Raw genomic sequence first — 18351 nt, 5'->3', positions numbered from 1 at the left:
ACTGGATGCAATCAGCAAGAGGTTCTTTATTGTTACGCAGGCGCCTGCGGGTGGTCAGCAGCTCCTGCTAGCTGAGCACCTCAATATTTTTCAATTTCAACTTTAGTCAGTTCTCACCTTATTATATATTTTGAAGTTATTATTTGCATAAAAATTTAGGATTTAAAAAAAATTAAGATTTCTTTACCTTTTCAAATTGAACTTTTAATCATAACTAAGTGTTCCCTTTTATATTATATAATATTTCTTACTGCAGGTCTACTTCAATTCATAATAATACATCATCAACAACTTAAATGTTCATATATATTTCTATGGCAAATGACTCGCAGAATATCAGGCTAATTTCTTGGTTGTTTTCTCCAACCGTTTCAAAAACTAGGTCTCTTTAGCAATCCAGAAGTTCAGTTTTTATCTCCTTATTCCAGTGAAAGGACCAAAAATCTCAGGATGCTCTTTCCTCCTCAGTTTCCATTCTCTGCACTGTTTTTGCTTGTTTGTTTATTTAGATTTTATTTATTTACTTGACAGAGAGAGAGAGAGAGAGAGGGACAGCAAGAGGAGGAGGAAACACAAGCAAGAGGAGTAGGAGAGGGAGAAGCAAGCTTCCCTCCGAGCAGAGAGTCTGGTGAGGAACTTGTTCCCAGGACCCTGGGATCATGACCTGAGCAGAAGGCAGACGCTTAGGGACTGAGCCACCCAGGCACCCCTCCATTTTCTGCACATGACCTTAATAAAAAAGCAGTGGGAAGTGTGCGACTTGTGTCATAAGGCCATCCTTTTCTCTGAGGTATTGGTCACTCAAGTTTAGTTGCTTTTGGTTGTACTCTGAAGCTTTCAAATAATTTATTTGTGCATTGTATCCAATGTTTATAACTGATCTCTATAGGAGGCTTTACCTCTGACATAGCTAGAAACCATGATGTTTTTACATAGTGGGTTGGGGGTAAGCGGACCATACCAGAACAGGCACCAGTTGCTTGATTATCATTCATTTCAAATCATGCCCTGAGGCAATCTGCCCTTTGACATGGACTCTCAGCTTATTGCATTCAAAGTTCTAATACTTCTTCCAAAGCCTTGATTCAACTCACAGCTCTTCTGTGTTAGTTGCAGTAAGAGGAGACATACACGCACACACAAAATGGTGGCTTGTAGAACAATAGAAGTTCCTTTTTCTGTAAAGGAATGGTTGAAATGTACTAGGCTGGTTTAGCAGCTCTTTCATTATAAATATGCTGTTATTTCAATCTCTGCATTCACAGTGGCTGCTGTGGTTTTCACCTTCCACCAGCACTGGTTAAGACCTATAGAAGTAGGGTGACAGACGCTCATTCTTGTTTAGAAAAGACCAGTAAGTGGGATACTGGTTTAGTATTTGGACATAGAGCCACAACACGCTGCATTAGTTAAGATAAAACCTCAGCGATCTACTGTTAAAGAAGGAAGCAGACAACTATATAGCTAGCCATTCCTGCCATCTTCCTTTGCTTTCCCAGGCATGAACAAGATGTTTCTGTGGCACAGATTTTTTTTTTCATAGATTTTTTTTTAATTTCTAAAATTTTTCATTTTTATTTTATTTTAAAATCTACTTTAACTTTTAATATTTATGTATGTTTGTATGTATGTATTGTTTTAGTTTTAGAGGTAGAGTTTAGTGATTCGTCATTTACATAGAACACCCAATGCTCATTACATCAGGTTCTCTCCTTAATGTTCATCACCCAATTACCCCATCCCTCCACTCACCTCCCCTCCAGCACCATCAGTTTGTTTTCTATAGTTAAGTGTCTCTGATGGTTTGTCTCCATGGATGTTTAATGCCAAACACAAATCTCAAAGCTCTGGTCTTTTGTAAGGTGTCAGATCTTTCCACTTTCATTCCTGCAAAGTAATTTTCTACCAAATGAATATTAGTGCTAGGTGACAGTATTATCCTAAGGATTCACTCATGATAAAATTATACTGTCTAAAGTGCATTCTTCATAGCCAATATATAGCTTATTGTATCATATTCAATAATATATAATATAATATAATATAATTCTTAATATAATTAAGAATTTATTTTTTTATGCAGGTTTTCAGATCAGTTTCTTCTGAGTCCTGCAACATATTTCATTCTCTCTTTGGCTGACATTTACCCTATCAAATTCCAGTTTTGTGAAGTAGTGTTTAAGTTCAATTCTGGAAGCTCACGGTAGGTATCACACTTATAATTCATTGTATGTTATACTTTGGCCTCCTAGGAGAGAAGTGTAAATATCACAACTTTTAATACCTGGATACTCTAAGTCCATATGACAATTCCATCCCTTTTATATAATTTAATCGTTTATCTTTGTTAATCAGCCTAACATCAGTTTCTAGTACAGTTAATATCTGTTTCAAGGTACAGTAGAAATAGAAGTACAGAATATAATTCCTCTTTAATAATTTTTAAAACTTATTTTATATCAGTTTAGATGAAACATTATTGGACTTAATCATGATGACCAAATTGGAAATATCTCATATGACTGAATGAATCTTTAATACATTCAGAAGAACTTCTCGTTCTGCAAATTGATTATCACCATTGTATTTTTCCCAAGGATCATTTCTGATGGACTAAGTTTCTCTGAAAATGTAGAGATATGGTTGCCTAAGCATTTCAAGTTCTGTTATTTTATCTTTCTTAAGGAGATATATTTGATAAATGGAAAAGAGGCTTTTACCTAGTCAAGCATACTCACACTAGGACAGCTGTTGTGGATTGTTTATTTAAACTGTGCTTTTCTGTCCAGCCCATAGGCATTGTCCAAAAAAAAAAAAAAAAAGACATTTTGCAGGGAAGAGATATTTTGTCAATAGCCCTTGATAGGAAAGATGAATGAAATCAATAATTATAAAGAGGAAACTGAGGAATAATGAATTCTCATATTTTAAAAAGATTTTATTTATTTATTTGACAGACAGAGATCACAAGCAGGCAGAGAGAGGAGGAAGCAGGCCCCCGCAGAAAGCCCGATGTGGGTCTCCATTTCAGGACGGTGGGATCATGACCTGAGCTGAAGGCAGAGGCTTTTACCCACTGAGCCACCCAGGCGCTCTGAATTCCCATTTTTATGTGTCATATATGAGTTGACATTTGAAAATTCACATGGGGCTATCTGAAAAGCATGAGGTAATTGATGTTTAGAATTCCAGAAATGGGTCACAATCTTCTACACTGAATAATCTATACAAATATGTATATAAGGAATACCTTTTTGATAAATGTTGAAAGTAAATCCCAGATCACTAATATCCCATTAAGAAGGTTAAATTTAATTGTGTGTGTTATAGTTCTTATCTTCCCATTTCCCCACTGACAAGGAAAATGTAATTATTTTTGAAACATGATGATATGCTGAAAATGTGTGACCTTTCCACAGTTTAAGCAATAAAGCTCACTCCAGGGTGTTCTGTTGGGGCATAATTTTAATATACCTAAACTACACTGATTTTTTATTAAATATGCTAACATACCAATTACCAATGGCATATCCTGTGAAGTGTTTTTAAAGGACCACCAAGTATCAAATGCAGGATTGCTTAATATTTAAGAAATTCTATTTTTCTTTTTTTTTTTAAGATTTTATTTATTTGACAGAGAGAGACACAGTGAGAGAGAGAACACAAGCAGGGAGAGTGGGAGAGGGAGAAGCAGGCTCCCCACTAAGCAGGGAATCCTATGTGGGGCTTCATCCCAACACCCTGGGATCACGACCTGAGCCGAAGGCAGACGCTTAACAACTGAGCCACCCAGCTGCCCCAGAAAATCTATTTTTCTACCATTGTGTTTACCTATATACATGATAATTGTCAAGATTATTCTTATTTAAAATATTCATTTTAGTGTATAATATAAAATTCCCCATACAAAATACAATCTTATTTTCATATGTTCAGAAAATCAGGTGTTCCTTTTACAGTGGAAAATTACTGATACATTAATATTACATGAATAGAAGAAAACAAATTCTATACCAAATACATTGAATGACTTTCAAAATTGGGAATTAATACTTCCAACTGTATTTTTTCTTGTGTTACAGAGATGCTCAGAAACCAGAAGTCCCTTCAATGGGCCAATTCCAAAGTTGTTTAAACATCACCCTCATTACAATTTAATGTTTAATGAATTCTTGCTAGCTTCAGGGGTTAATATTTTTCACTAGACAGAACTTTGTCTTACTTTCCTAGTTGTAGATTACATATGATTCTTTTTAAAATTTTTTTTTGTTTATTTATTTGAGCGAGAGAGAGAGAGTACACACAAGCAAGGGGAGAGGGAGAGGGAGAAGCTCATTCCGCCCTGAGCAGGGGACCTGACGTGGGACTTGATGCTCAGACTTGGATCATGACCTGAGCTGAAGTCATCTGCTTAACTGACTGAGCCACGCAGGCACCACTCTGATTCCTAATGAAATATTTATGTTTCTTTGACAAACCAAAGCAGCACTGCATGTGCCCCAAGTTGTAAAATGTCAAACACATTTTAGTGAAATTGTAAGAACAACTATTTGTTGAGGATTTACATAAATTAGCTCATGTAATTCTCTCAACAGCCCCATAAGGCAGAGTAATTAGTCAAAATAATGTGAGTTTCTATAACAGATAAGGTTCCAAATATCAGTGGCTTACTTAACACAATAGAATTTAATCTTATTCATGTGAAGACTCAATGAGGACTTCCTGATTAGGACAAAATTCCATCACATCCATTCAGGAAACCAGATTGATGAAAGCTCTTCCCACTTCAACACAATACTGTTGTGGGCATCAGTATCCAGGAAGCAGACGGATGGGTGAAAGAACTGCATTGGGGAAGTTACGATAAGCCAGATTCTGTTCTCATTCCGGTGGTTCTAACTCTGTCACAGAGTAAGTCCTCGGAAAAGAGCGAGCCTTATGAGTACAGGGAAAATCGTCTGTTTTCTGTGCTACCGGTCTCTATCTCAGTTTCCCCTTCTATTCATCAAATTCCAATGTCATCATTTTTTTCTGCATGTGGAATATGTTCATTCTTTCTCTGATGAAGATTCAAGGTGTTCCCCGCAAATGTCCACATCCAATTAGATGGAACTATGTAGCTAGAATATATGAACCAAGTAGATGAGTAATTTGCTCTCAACTCGTACAATAAACAAGGTAGAGTAGAAACAAGATCATTGCAAATAGCTTCCCTAATTTCGAAAATGAAATATGGAGATACTCCAGGGCAATGGTAAAGTTCTGCCAACTGGAATTGAAAAGATCCTTGATTACAACCGAATTTTGCTCTCTAGAAAAAAAAAAATGCTCTCATCTATTGGCTTTTGAAGCCCTTTGCTCTGCTTTCTGGGACATCCTTTGCCCTCTCCTCTGAGGACACATAAAGTGAATATTGAGGCGGAAGGCTAAATCTGGTAAGGAAAGCTTCCATAGACAGCCTCCTATGCATGTAGGTTTGTGAACTTGAGTTCTGTTAAAAACATGTATGGTCAAAATATACTTTAGTTCCAGTTGCTAATTTCACTGGCATTATAATTCCCTTGAAAGACTAGTATGCTTCTAATTTATTTGTTTCTAGACAGTACCATGTGCTGGTAACCATACCAGAATTCTGTACTAGACAAAATTTCAAAATATAATTCATTTCCTTGCCTTTGCATTCCATTCTCTTCTTTCCCAAACAAATGACAGCTAAATTTGAGGCAATCAGACTTGTGTGGAAAAGAAATACTCTTAGTCATATTTTTGTCACCAGAATGATTCTTAATTGGCTGCTTGTACATGATTTTTTTCAATTTATTTTTCCCTTTGAGGTGCAAAAAAGAACCAATTTATCTAGCCATTGAGGCTGCACACTAACTAGCAGTTTCCATTCCAATAGATAAAGTTATTGTGTCATTTATAGGTGAGAGCAATGAAGTATAAGCTATGGGTTATGTGACATATCTTGTGTTGAATAACTAGCGGTTCTGAGGCTAAGGTTTAAATACAGCCATTTTCCCTAAAGAGAGCATTCTCTTCTTATAGTGTCTCTCACGTCCATTGTCCTTTGCCCAGAGCACTTCTGCCCATAGCACTGTCAGTGTGCAAATACCCATCTCTAGGGCATAGAACTGGAATTGACTTTATCACACGCCCCCATCATCCTCATTAATTCTTATCATCAGTTTCTTCAGATCTAATCTCTCCTCTATTTTCAGTGATGACTGAAGTTCTTATGCTTATATTCTCACTAAAATGGATATCTGGAAGTGTCTGATGTTAACATTCCATCTATACTCACAGGCAAGTCCAGATTTTTCTTAGACTGCCACAACATCTCCTGCTATATATGCAAATCTTCAAACATGTGACAAATTTGCATTTTTGCAGTGGTATTGAATTTACATTTTAAGATCCCTGCACATATGTTAAGTCTAGGGATCTATATATGTGTGTTTGTGTGACCACATCATATGATTTTTTCATAGCAATTTGAATTAGAGTAGAAAAATATTTTGAGTGGCATAATGTGATATATTTATTGTGTGTTTTCTCTTAAAAATATTACCTTTACTTAAACATTATTATATTTTTGTATTCATGCCTGTCAATTAGCAGATGCTCAGAAATTTAAATGAACATGTGAAGACCCAGGATGAAGACCCAAAGGCAGTAGGCCTGGGTAAGACCTTTCTCTCTCTCTCTCTCTCTTTCTCTGTGCTGCATTTTGATGCTTTGGTGGAACGCCACTGCTTTTCTTAACAGTCTGTGAAAGGTGGAATAATGGCCCCCCATAATGATGATGTTTTAGTTCTTGGAATTTGTGATACGTTACCTTGGCTTGCCAAAAGGGTTTTAGTAGATGTGATGAAGATTGAGATTAAGATTACAATTAAAACCGAGATGGGAAAATTATCTTAGATTATTCTGGTGGTCACAAGCTTATCACATAGATTCTTAAGAACAAAGAATCAATCCCAGCTGAGATCAGAGGGAGCTGTGGTCATAGTGGTGCTCCCAGAGAGCCACAGAAAGAAATCAGCAAGATTTAATAATTTATTAATCACTGGCTTTGAAGATGATAGAAAGAATCAAGGGCCAAGGAATCAGGGTCAAGGGTCAGAAGACCTCAAGAAGCTGAAAAAAAAACAAACAAATGGATTCTCCCTTAAAGCCTCCAAAGAAGAATGCAGCTCCACATACTTACTGATTTTAGCCCAGTGAGACCCGTGTTAGACTACTATCCTGTTCAACTAGGAGATATTTAATCTGTGTTGTTTTGAGCCACTAAATGTGTAGTAATTCATAGTAGCAGTAAAAAAAAAAAAAAACTAATATGCTTTCTTTAAAATTCATCTATAACTTCATTTTTACACCTGATTTTATCCTATTTATTTTAGTTGAATTTCTTTGTATTAAAGAAAAAACAATGTCAGCATCTAGCTTGTTTTACAAAGCATGAAATTTCAGTACTTTACATAATCATGAGTGGCATGAGTGGCAAGCAGGTTTTCTTATCACTCCAAAATTGACATCAAGGATACTCCGCTGAGGATAGAGGAAAAAGCTTCCTATTTTAGTACTCAAGAAAGTCATATTTGTGGTGTCTGAAGACACGACCCTACTGCCTCTCCATAGTGCCTATGTTAAAATGTACTATATAAAAATGCACAGTTCACTACTTGGTTTGTAGTGAACTGCAGAAACTGACCTAATTAGAAACTAGTTCTAATTTCGGGACAGCACTTTGAAAGGAAGTACCTTAGTAATTGACATAGCTCTCTTTAAGTCTGAGGACTTTTTTGTTTCTTCTTGGATATTTCTGATAGCAGGAGAATTGATCCTTGGCTGCATCAGTTGGATAGTGTGTCTGGGAAGAAATGTGTAGAAACCATATCTTTCATCAGATAAATCTTTATATCCTTAGCATGGGGCTTAGTCTAAAGAAAGTAAGCAATAAATATATCATGAATCTATGCTCTAATGTAATGGGAAAGGCAAAATAAAAATGCTAAAGAATATATATCAATCAAATGCAATCAGATAGTATATGCTTTACATCCCTAAATATAGATTACAGAGTTTTCACTAAAATGATGCTCTTTTCTATGTACAAGTTTTTTTTAAGTCCATATCTCATGCATGAGTATGCAGAGAATAGCTAATAGCCCGGAAAGATAAGAAGGTCATATTCAGATATAATAATTACATAGACATGACTGAATTAACTGATAATGAGAATGAAGATAAACATGGACTTTTATTACTGTGTGGTAAATGGTTTAAAATTGATTTTGTTTTACCACAGTCACACTTCCAAAAATGTCATATAGCCAAATGACCTTTTCTAAGAAACAAAAATATCTATGGTTATATAAATATTTTGCTAAATGATTTTATGCTTGGGTAACTTTTTTTCTATTTAAAATTCATTACTTTGTACACTTAAATGGCAAAAGATATACTATCTAAAAACCAACAGTCATTTAATACTGGTTATTTTCCAAAGTCAGTATATGGTACAAGATAATTAAAATGGAATAGAACACATAGAGTAGTTCAAAATCAAATTACTTATGTATGGTTTAGAATAATGACAAAAGTTACTAGCTAATAGCTTTTCAAATAATGCATTATTTGATATAAGAATACAGTTTGCACCTAAATATGAGATGATGACTCATTAAAAAATAGTATTGGGACACATGGGGGACACTGTTGGTTAAGCATCTGACTCCTGATTTTGGCTCAGGTTATGATCTCAGGGTCGTGAGATCAAGCCCCATGTCAGGCTCTGCCCTCTGTGAGGAGTCTGCTTTAGATTCTCTCTCATTTCCCCTCCCTTCTCCTCTCTTTTCTGTCTCTCTAAAATAAGTAATTGCATATTAAAAAATAGTGTCAAAGCCCAAGTTACTTAAGAAAATAAGCACATTTTTGGGAAAACATCTGGGGAGGTCAACTAGATGGCTCTGCTAAACTTGGGTGGATTTGATCTAATCTGGGAATTGGCTGTCTGCAAATAATCTAGGATGGTAATGCCTCAGACAGTTGGGGTAATTCTATTCTGTTCCATGTATCTCTCTTTCTCCTTCCTGGAATGACTGGGATATCTTGAAAATGCCTATCTCACAGCAATGGCAGAGAGTAAATGCACAAGCAGAAATGTGTAAGTCCTTTTTTAAAGCTTGTGCTTACATCACATCTGGCCAACAGTCTATCTCCAGAACAAGTCATAAGACCAGGGCAGAACCAAAGTAAAAGGCACTGACAATACATAAGGCAAATGGTATGATCATGGGGAGGGGTTAAAAACCATGGACATTAATATACCATATAGTCAGACCTCAACTGAATTATTCATGCATCTCCCACTTGCAAAATAGCCTTTGTCCTATTCTAGAAACCCCAGTTATCTCATCTATCAATCGTCAGTATTATTATGTCTCATATACATCAGATCCAGTCAAGGTCCTCCTGATTTGGAGATCTACAAACTCAAAAGAACAAGATATTTTCTTCAACACCTAAAAAGAGTAGTAAACAACTGTAATAAAAACTGCTGTCTGAAACATAGAATAATGATATGTACATAGCAATACTGTTCCATAGCAATTTTTCCTTTTTTTTTTTTAATTGTGCAGTGATTCATTAGTTGCATGTAACACTTAGTAATCATCACATGTGCCCTCCTTAATATCCATCACCCGGTTATCCCATTCCCCCACCCTCCACCCTTCTGCAACCCTCAGTTTGTTTCCCAGAGAACAGAGTCTCTCATGGTTTGTCTCCCTCTCTGATTTCTTCCCATTTGGTTTTCCCTTCCTTCCCTATGGTCCTCTGCACTATTCCTTTTATCTCACATAGGTGTGAAATTGTATAATAACTGACTTTCTCTACTTTATTTATTTCACTTAGCATAATCCCCTCCAGTTCCATTTATGTTGATGCAAATCGTAGGTATTTGTCCTTTCTGATGGCTGAGTAATATTCTGTTGCATATATGAAGCACACCTTCTTTACCCATTCATCTGCTGAAGAACATCCCAACTCCTTCCACAGTTTGGATATTGTGGACATTGCTGTTATGAACATTGGTGTGCATGTGCCCCTTCTTTTCACTACATCTGTATCTTTAGGGTAAATACACAGTCGTGCAATTGCTGTGTCATAGAATACCCTATTTTTAATGTCTTGAGGAACCTCCATACTGTTTTCCAATTTTTCAATGGTAATTGTTACCATCAAAATTAGTAGGTAATTACTAGGTAATTGTTACCAGATATCCTACACCAGGAGTAGGTTATGGCCCCTGATTAAACCCTGCTTCTGCTCCCTGGGAATCGTTTCCTACTTCATTATACACCATGACTTTGCACTCTGTTCTATAGGATATCTATCTCTTTTCCATACCCTTCTTGACTTTCCTTGGTCAACTGTGAAAATTATATTGGGAAATATGTCCTATGAGTAAACTTTCAATGTATTTTTTATCAGCAGAAATCTAGGAGGGATTATATTACTGAAGATTCTCGAGAAGAACTATAGGAGATTATATATAATAATAAATATTACATATGTTTGTGAATGAGATTAAATATTAATAAATAGGGGGTAGCTGGAAAAAATGGGGGTATTATTCATTTATATGTAATATATGTCATGAATATTTTCTTTCCAGTTTGCTTTGTATCTTTTGTTTTGCTTATAGCTTTTGTTTTCCATATGAATTTTTGGTTGTCTCATTTGTAAATATTTTTTGTTATTGCATCTGAATTTTGATACATAGTAGAAAGCATTTACCTACACTCAAGTAATATAGAACTTTGCAGGGAGAAAATTGGTCAGCAAATTTTGCTAAGTTTTTTATTGAAATTAAGTTTTCTTTGTTGAATGGGGTCAATTTTTGCTAAAGTATATTTTCTCAGAAAATTATCTACTTCGTGTCTATATTAAAATGTAATTCCTTAGATTTTTTACAAATAATTCTCTTACACTTTTGTTATCCTGCTTTTTTCTTTTTTGTTGTTGTTGTTGAAAATTTATGTCTTCTTTCTCAATCCAGTACAAACCCAATTAATTCATTTATTGACTGCATTGAAAATTTCAGCTCTTCAAATTGTAATACAGCTAAACTTCTCTGTGTGACATTAACATCACTGCCATTCTCAATGGTTATTTTGCACAGAAGAGAATAGCAGGATATATGTAAAGGAAGGATGTGGACAGTAACACACACACACACACACACACAGTAAAGGAAGATTGACAAATATCCCAGATATTGCAATTGAAATAAGTGGATTATAAAAATAACTCCAATAAAGAGAAAGATGGGCAGCGTGGATGAAAGAAGGATGGCTTCTTAAAGAGTACTGGATTCAACTTAAAAAAATAACTAATTTGACCATCAATATTCAATGGGGGGTGAAAGAAATTATTTGACACATCCCCAAGTGGACTGCACAGAGACTGAGCTATGGAACAAAGAGACCACCCACATAGATAATACTCCACATGAGGTTAAGAGATTTCAGAATTCTCTAGGGTTTTTACCATATGCTCTCCATTATGTGAAGATGATATTCTTATAGACACCTGCATTGTTGGGGCACCTGGGTGGTTCAGCCAGGTAAGTATCTGCCTTCAGCTCAATTCATGATTTCAGAGTCCTGGGACCCAGTCCAGCATCAGGCTTTCTGCTCAGTGAGGAGTCTGCTTCTCCCTCTCCCTCTGTCTGCGACGACTCCTGCTTGTGTGCATTCTCTCTGTCAAATAAATAAATAAATAAAATCTTTGAAAAAAGGATAACCATTGTTTAATCTATGAATAGATTCTTTTAGCTTCATAATGGGATGTCTATTCTGTCTTTTTTCTATTTTGGGGGGGGAGAGGCTGCTTTCACAATACAGGCAGAGAGTATATAAACAATATATTGGTTTGGTAGTCACGTCTTAGGTCAAACTAAAAGTGGGGAATATAACTAAGGAAGCACCAACTTATTATCTGTATATTATATAGCTAATTTCAACTGATTAATAATCTTAAAAATATACTCTGAAGTCAAGGAATATCCCAAAAGCTGAATCATGATCTTATACAAAAACCAGTTTTATGAGGACTGAAAATGCTTAACAGTTCTATTTTATGAAAAGACCTAAAAGGAATATTTTTACACATATTAATGCATGTACAAAGTTAATGGAAAAAAACACCTGACAAAATGAGAAAAAGGAAGTGTTGAAAATAAGCATTAATGATAAAGCAGATGTATTTGTCTCAAAGTGTATTCAAATAAAATGTGATAAAACTCAGTAATCTAGTAAAAAGAGAAAAAAAATCAAACTAATTTCTGTAACAGATCATTGCCTTTGTGACCAAGAAAGAGAAACTAATGGTTGGTTGGCTTTATAGACCAAAACCTTTGAAATGATGGAACAGATAGAAGAAGACTTCTGACTTCTGAATTAGGTGAAGTGACAAAGTCAGAAGTTGAACATGCAAGAATATTAATAATTCTTGTGTAGAAGTCTGTAATTTCTGTGGGTCAGAACATTATTGAAAAAAATAATTTTTCAAATATAATTTCAGAATATTAAGATGCTATTTCCATGCTAAAGTCTAAATTTGTCTATGCCCAAATAGAAGTCCAAAAATCTGATTTATCTTTTGTTACTTTGAGAATTTTAACAAGGTCTCTAATCAATCATTGCCATTAGAACAGTCAGGTCTTTATGTACCTCCAGTGCTATGTGTGGGTAAAACCTCATTAACACCGTCAGTAGTCATCCCATTTCCTTTTCCAAATTTCCTTTTCCTTTGAAATAACTCATACCATATTGGCAACTAATCATAGTGTATCCTCTTTTATCTCTATAATAGTGTTCTTTATTTTTATTTTTATTTTTATTTATTTTTTTAAAGATTTTATTTATTTATTTGACAAAGAGAGATCACAAGTAGGCAAAGAGGCAGGCAGAAACAGAAGGCGAAGCAGGCTCTCTGATGTGCAGAGAGCCCGACATGGGGTTCCATCCCAAGATGCTGAGCCCATGGCCTGAGCTGAAGGCAGTGGCTTAACCCACTGAGCCACCCAGGCGTCCCTATAGTAGTGTTTTTTAAAGAGTGTATGTTATGTCACTTAATTTCTATACTCATCCTTTTTATCTTGTTAAACTGTAGGGCTAGATTTTTTTTTTTTTCAATTTTGAATGTGATGTTCACTGCATTCAGTTGTTATGTGTCTAACGTATCCCTCCTTGTTACATAAAATTTAAATATTCTTTTGATGGTGGGACAGAATGTAATGACACTTGAATGTCTAGAAGGAAGAATTCTGTAGTATAACTAAAAAAATAAAAAAAAAAAAAGCTACCAGACAGGGCCCACATAGGGGGCTGCCTCTGTAAAGGGTAACAGCAAACTGTTATGCGACAAGCAGAGCAATGGTACTCAACTTTCTCAGACTCCCTGGGGATTGGCTAATTTGAATAACTTTGGTGGACCCTGGGGTACTAGAGTACAGAGTCTGGTGCGTGGTCCCTGGGCTGATATTTAAAGTTCCCATCAATGAAAGCCCAACAAGGGACCTGATTGACATGTGGATTTAATGAATTGCTCAAGAAGGGGAAGTGACCTGACCTTTAGTCAGGGCATCAAAACTGGACCAAAAAACGTACAAATAAGCAAGAAAGCAACTAGCTCCAAAGTAAACTGTATTACAGTCTGATGTGGAAATGTTGGAGTTTGGAGCCGATGGCCAAGAAAGAATTCTTGAGACTTCTTTCGTGCAAAAGGATGGTTTAATTCAAGCACAGGGACAGGACCTGTGACAAAAGAGCTGCCCTGGGGTTGTAACAGGTGACTGATTATATACTTTCAAGTTGGGAATGGGTTAGAGATAGTTTAAGTCTCTAAGGAATACTGGAAGTAAGGTTTCCAGGAACTTGTGGGGGCTAGCTATTCTTAGGAAAAGTCACTTTTTATTGTCCAATAACACCTTAGTCATAAGACCTTTCACATATATATCAGTGGTCATATGCTTGGGAGATGATTGAAAATACATATCTTGGGGGATAGAGATAAAGAAGGTATCCAAAGGAATTTCTTTTTCTTTTCCTTTTTTTTTTAAATTAATTTTAAGGGTTTTATTTATTTATTTGAGAGAAATCACAGAGAGAGAAGCAGACTCCCCTACTGAGGAGAGAATCCGATGCAGGGCTTGATCATAGGACCTGAGCCCAAGGCAGATGCTTAACCCACTGAGCCACCCAGATGCCCCTCCAAAGGAATCTCTGTATGTTAAAGTAGACTCACAGGACCCTAGGGGATGAGGATAATGTTAAGCTAAGGTTGCCTTTTTGCTTTAGCAAAGTGTCAACATAGAGGAAGCTGAGTTCCTAAAGGGAGGTCACACTACCTGTTTCAAAGACTTGTCAGTGGGCTGCAGGCAGTAAGAGAACTTAATTTTTTCGTTGCTTTGTTTCTCACATCATAGTCCTTAACATCTTGGCACTTGTTACCTTAGTTGACCCCCCAAAGCAGAGCCATATCTCCCTTCAACTGCTGTGCTAAAAGAAAGCCTAACTTCTTTAAACTTGTGTCCAAACACGGGAAAAAGTTAGACTGCTATATGTTCAGACAGCTGAGATTAGAATAATAAAAGACCAAATCCTAATCCTGGGTCCTTGCAAACCCCTTGCTAATCAGTAAACCTGATAAATATTAATTTGAATAAGGTCTAAAATTATTACATTGCATTTTTCTATTTTTAAAATATGCCATGTGGTGTCTCTCAGATGGGATGGGGGCCCCCAGGTCTGGGGTGATGAATAAGGTGGAGGCTGGTGGCATGGGAGTTAAAAGATTCATCTGGGGGCAGAACAAAGGAGATAGAAGTTGACTGAATCCACCAAAAAGGAGCCATGGACAGGACAGCAGAAAAGAGACTCTCTGCATGGAGGCAGTGGGTGGGGAATTTTTAAAAGGGGGAAGATGAGAAAGTATGACAAAATATGGACTTTTCCCTTTCTTGGTACTTGTGTGTGGTTGAAAGTAACCCATGGGTTAGCTAGGGCTTATGGATATTTCAGGGTGGGTGGCCTAATGGGCCTGTTTGTATTCAGCCATGTGATGATAGCTGTGGGCTCTTTTTTTTGCATTCCATTGTTCAATCCTATTGCCTAAAAGCAGCCTTTACATGTCACTCCTATTATTTTCCATGCATTTCACCTGTTTCCAAGTAGTCATCATAGTGAATTTTTTCTATACCTTATCTATCCTTGGAAGCATTTTTTGCTTCCACATTCTTCATTAGATTCATACTAGAATTCCCAAATTCTACCCGGAGAGATTTTAGTTTGTTGTTGTTACAATTATTTTCCAGTTAAATTCTCTCAATGTAAAAAAAAAAAAAGGCTGAAATGTATTCTTTTGTCTTTCATACTTATGATGATGAGTATTTGCTACCTTCTTTTATAAAAATGACTATATTTTAGTATTAATTTTTCTTGAGATTTTCTTATAAGATAAATTTATAAAGTTATAGTTCATCAAGAATATACTTAGTTGAAGGAGAAAAATAAAGTTGGAAGACTGATACTAATACCCATTCATAAGGCTTATTTTATAAATCTTCAATCAGTAATCAAGATAATTACAGTATTGGTGAAAGAGTAGACAGATCATCAAAGCAAAATAGAGAGCCAGAAAATAGTTCACATGCATACAGTCAACTAATCTTTGACAGAGAAGCAAAGAAAATACAATGGGGAAAATATGGTCTTTCAACAAGTGATGCTGGAACAACTGAGCATTCACATGTAGAAAGCTAAATCTACACACAGACCTTAGACCCTTCACCAAAAATAACTACAAACATATCACAGAGGTAATTGTAAAATATTGAAGAAAACCTAGATGCCTTGGCTATGATGATAACTTTTTATCCATCAAAGAAATAATCTATAAACTGGATTTTGTTAAAAGTCCTTTAAAAAATCTCCTCCGTGAAAGACAATGCCAAAAAAATAAGAAGACAAGCCACAGGCTGGGAAAAAATATTTGTAAAATACACATCTAATGAAGGACTGTTAACCAAAACATACAGAACTTTTAAAATTCAGCATTAAGCCCCAATGTTTATAGCAGCATGTCCATAACAGCCAAACTATGGAAAGCTCTCAGATGTCCTTTGACAGATGAATGGATAAAGAAGTGGTACATATATACAATGGAATATTACTTAGCCGTCAAAAATTTGAAATCTTTCCATTTACAATGATGTGAATGGAACTAGAGGATATTATGCAAAGCAAATAAGTCAATTAGAGAAAGACAATTATTACATGATTTCAGTCATATGTGAAAATTAAGAATCAAAACAGAGGCGCATAGAAGAAGGGAAGGAGAAATAAAACAAGATGTAATCAGAGAGAGAGAGAAACCATAAGAGATTCTTTTTTTTTCTTTAAAGATTATTTATTCATTTATTTATTTGAGAGAGAGAGCATGAGAAGGGAGAAAATCAGAGGGAGAAGCAGACTCCACATGGAGCTGGCAGCCTAATGTGGGACTGGATCCCGGGACTCCAGGATCATGACCTGAGCTGAACGCAGTTGCTTAACCAACTGAGCCACCCAGGTGCCCACTGTAAGAGATTCTTAACTATAGGAAAAAAACTGAGGGCTGTTGAAGGGGATGGGGGTGAGGTGATGGGGTAACAGGGAGATGGACATTAAGAAGGACTTGTGAAGTAGTTAGCACTGGGTGTTATATACAACTGAGGAATCACTGAACTCTGCATCTGAAACTGATAATATACTCTCTGTTAATTAATTAAATTTAAATTTAAAAAAAGAAACATTCTGATTAAAAAATGGGGTAAAGGTCTTAAGTGCCACCTCACCAAAGAAGGTACAAGATGAGAAATAAGCATATGAAAAGATGCCCTGCCCCAAATGTCAACAGGGAAATGAAAATTACAACAATAAGATAACACTCTACAACTCTTAGAATGGCCAAAATCAAGATCACTGACAGCACAAAATGCTTGCAGGGATGTTGAGCAAGAACTCTCATATATGGCTGGTTGGAATGCAACATGGTATAGATACATGGTACTCCAGAAGTGAAGTAACAATGCATTTCAGTATTTATTTTTGTGTATTTATTTATAAACTTATTTATTTATTTTAGTTTAAATGATTTGTTTCAAATGATATATCAAATAGTTTATCGATCTGGAATTCTTCTTCATACTTTTAGACTGTTCTTCTCACTACTCCTCAAAAAACAGTGTATTTAAAAAAAAAAAAAAAAAAAAAAAAAAGTAAGATTTGGTAGCTCCACACCAGAACTAGTTCCTTTGCAGCCATTTCCTGCCTGACCAAACAGCTGATTAGACGTGGGAGCCAACAAGGGCTGCATTGGAGATGGATGGTGATCTTGCTACAACATGTGTTTCTCAACCACACATTTCTGCTGACTATGTCAGCAGGAAGTCAGTCTGTTACACCACCTCATGATGATACCGAGGAGAGCTTGAATGAGCATGAAGACAAAATGGTCCAAAAGAAAGTCTTAGAGAACAAGATATAAATCTTCTAATTACAAATGCAGCAAGGATCATGAAAAATGCCTTACCTCAAATGGGAAAGACTGCAAAAGATGCCAAACAATGTGTTTAAGAATGTGTGAGTTCATTCGCTTTGTAACATCGGAAGCAAGTGAAAGATGCTGTCAACAGCAATGGAAAACAATCAATGGAGACAATAAGCCCCCTGCCATGTCTGCTCCAGGCTTCCACAGTTATGTAGAACCTCTAAAATTATACCTTCAGAAATTCAGAGAGGCTATGAAAGGAGAGAAAGGGATTGGGGGAACAGTCGCAGCTCTGGGTGGACAAAGTGAAGAACTTACAGAGGAGGCATTTAACAACCAGTTAACCAGTTACCAGCTGGCTTAACAGCTGCGGACGGTCAACCAACAGAACATATGGTTTATACAACATATTAACATACAGCACATTAACAAATTTCTGGTGTTCAGCAAATTCGATTTTCTTTATTTGAAGAACTAGAAAAATGGGAGTGTTAGAGAAGCAAAAAAAGTCCGTTAAGCCTTTTTATTTTCCCAATGTCTAAAAGACATTCGAAGGAACTGATGGGTGAAAAGATGTCTCTTTGTATATGAAAAAGCTGGAATGTAGCTTCCTGATGCTTGACTAATTGGGGTGCTGATGGCTACTTGAGAGTCCTTTTCATGAATGATTTTAAAGAGAAATTTGGATTTGAAACATATTAAAATATTTTATTCTGTATGAGAGCTTGTTGCTCAGTATGACCGCTGTAT

The 18351-nt window shown here is 36.0% G+C and overlaps 1 pseudogene; it reads left to right on the top strand.

The window, feature by feature from the left end:
* The window catches only part of LOC132027475 (nuclear transcription factor Y subunit beta-like), a 19796-nt pseudogene extending 1725 nt beyond the window's left edge, over positions 1-18071 (top strand).
* Positions 18072-18351: the final 280 nt, after the last annotated feature.

The sequence above is a fragment of the Mustela nigripes genome, chromosome 12 (genome assembly GCF_022355385.1).
Source record: "Mustela nigripes isolate SB6536 chromosome 12, MUSNIG.SB6536, whole genome shotgun sequence".
NCBI lineage: Eukaryota > Metazoa > Chordata > Mammalia > Carnivora > Mustelidae > Mustela > Mustela nigripes.
The sequence above is the reverse complement of the archived record's forward strand: the minus strand, read 5'-3'. Positions and strand labels throughout refer to the sequence as shown.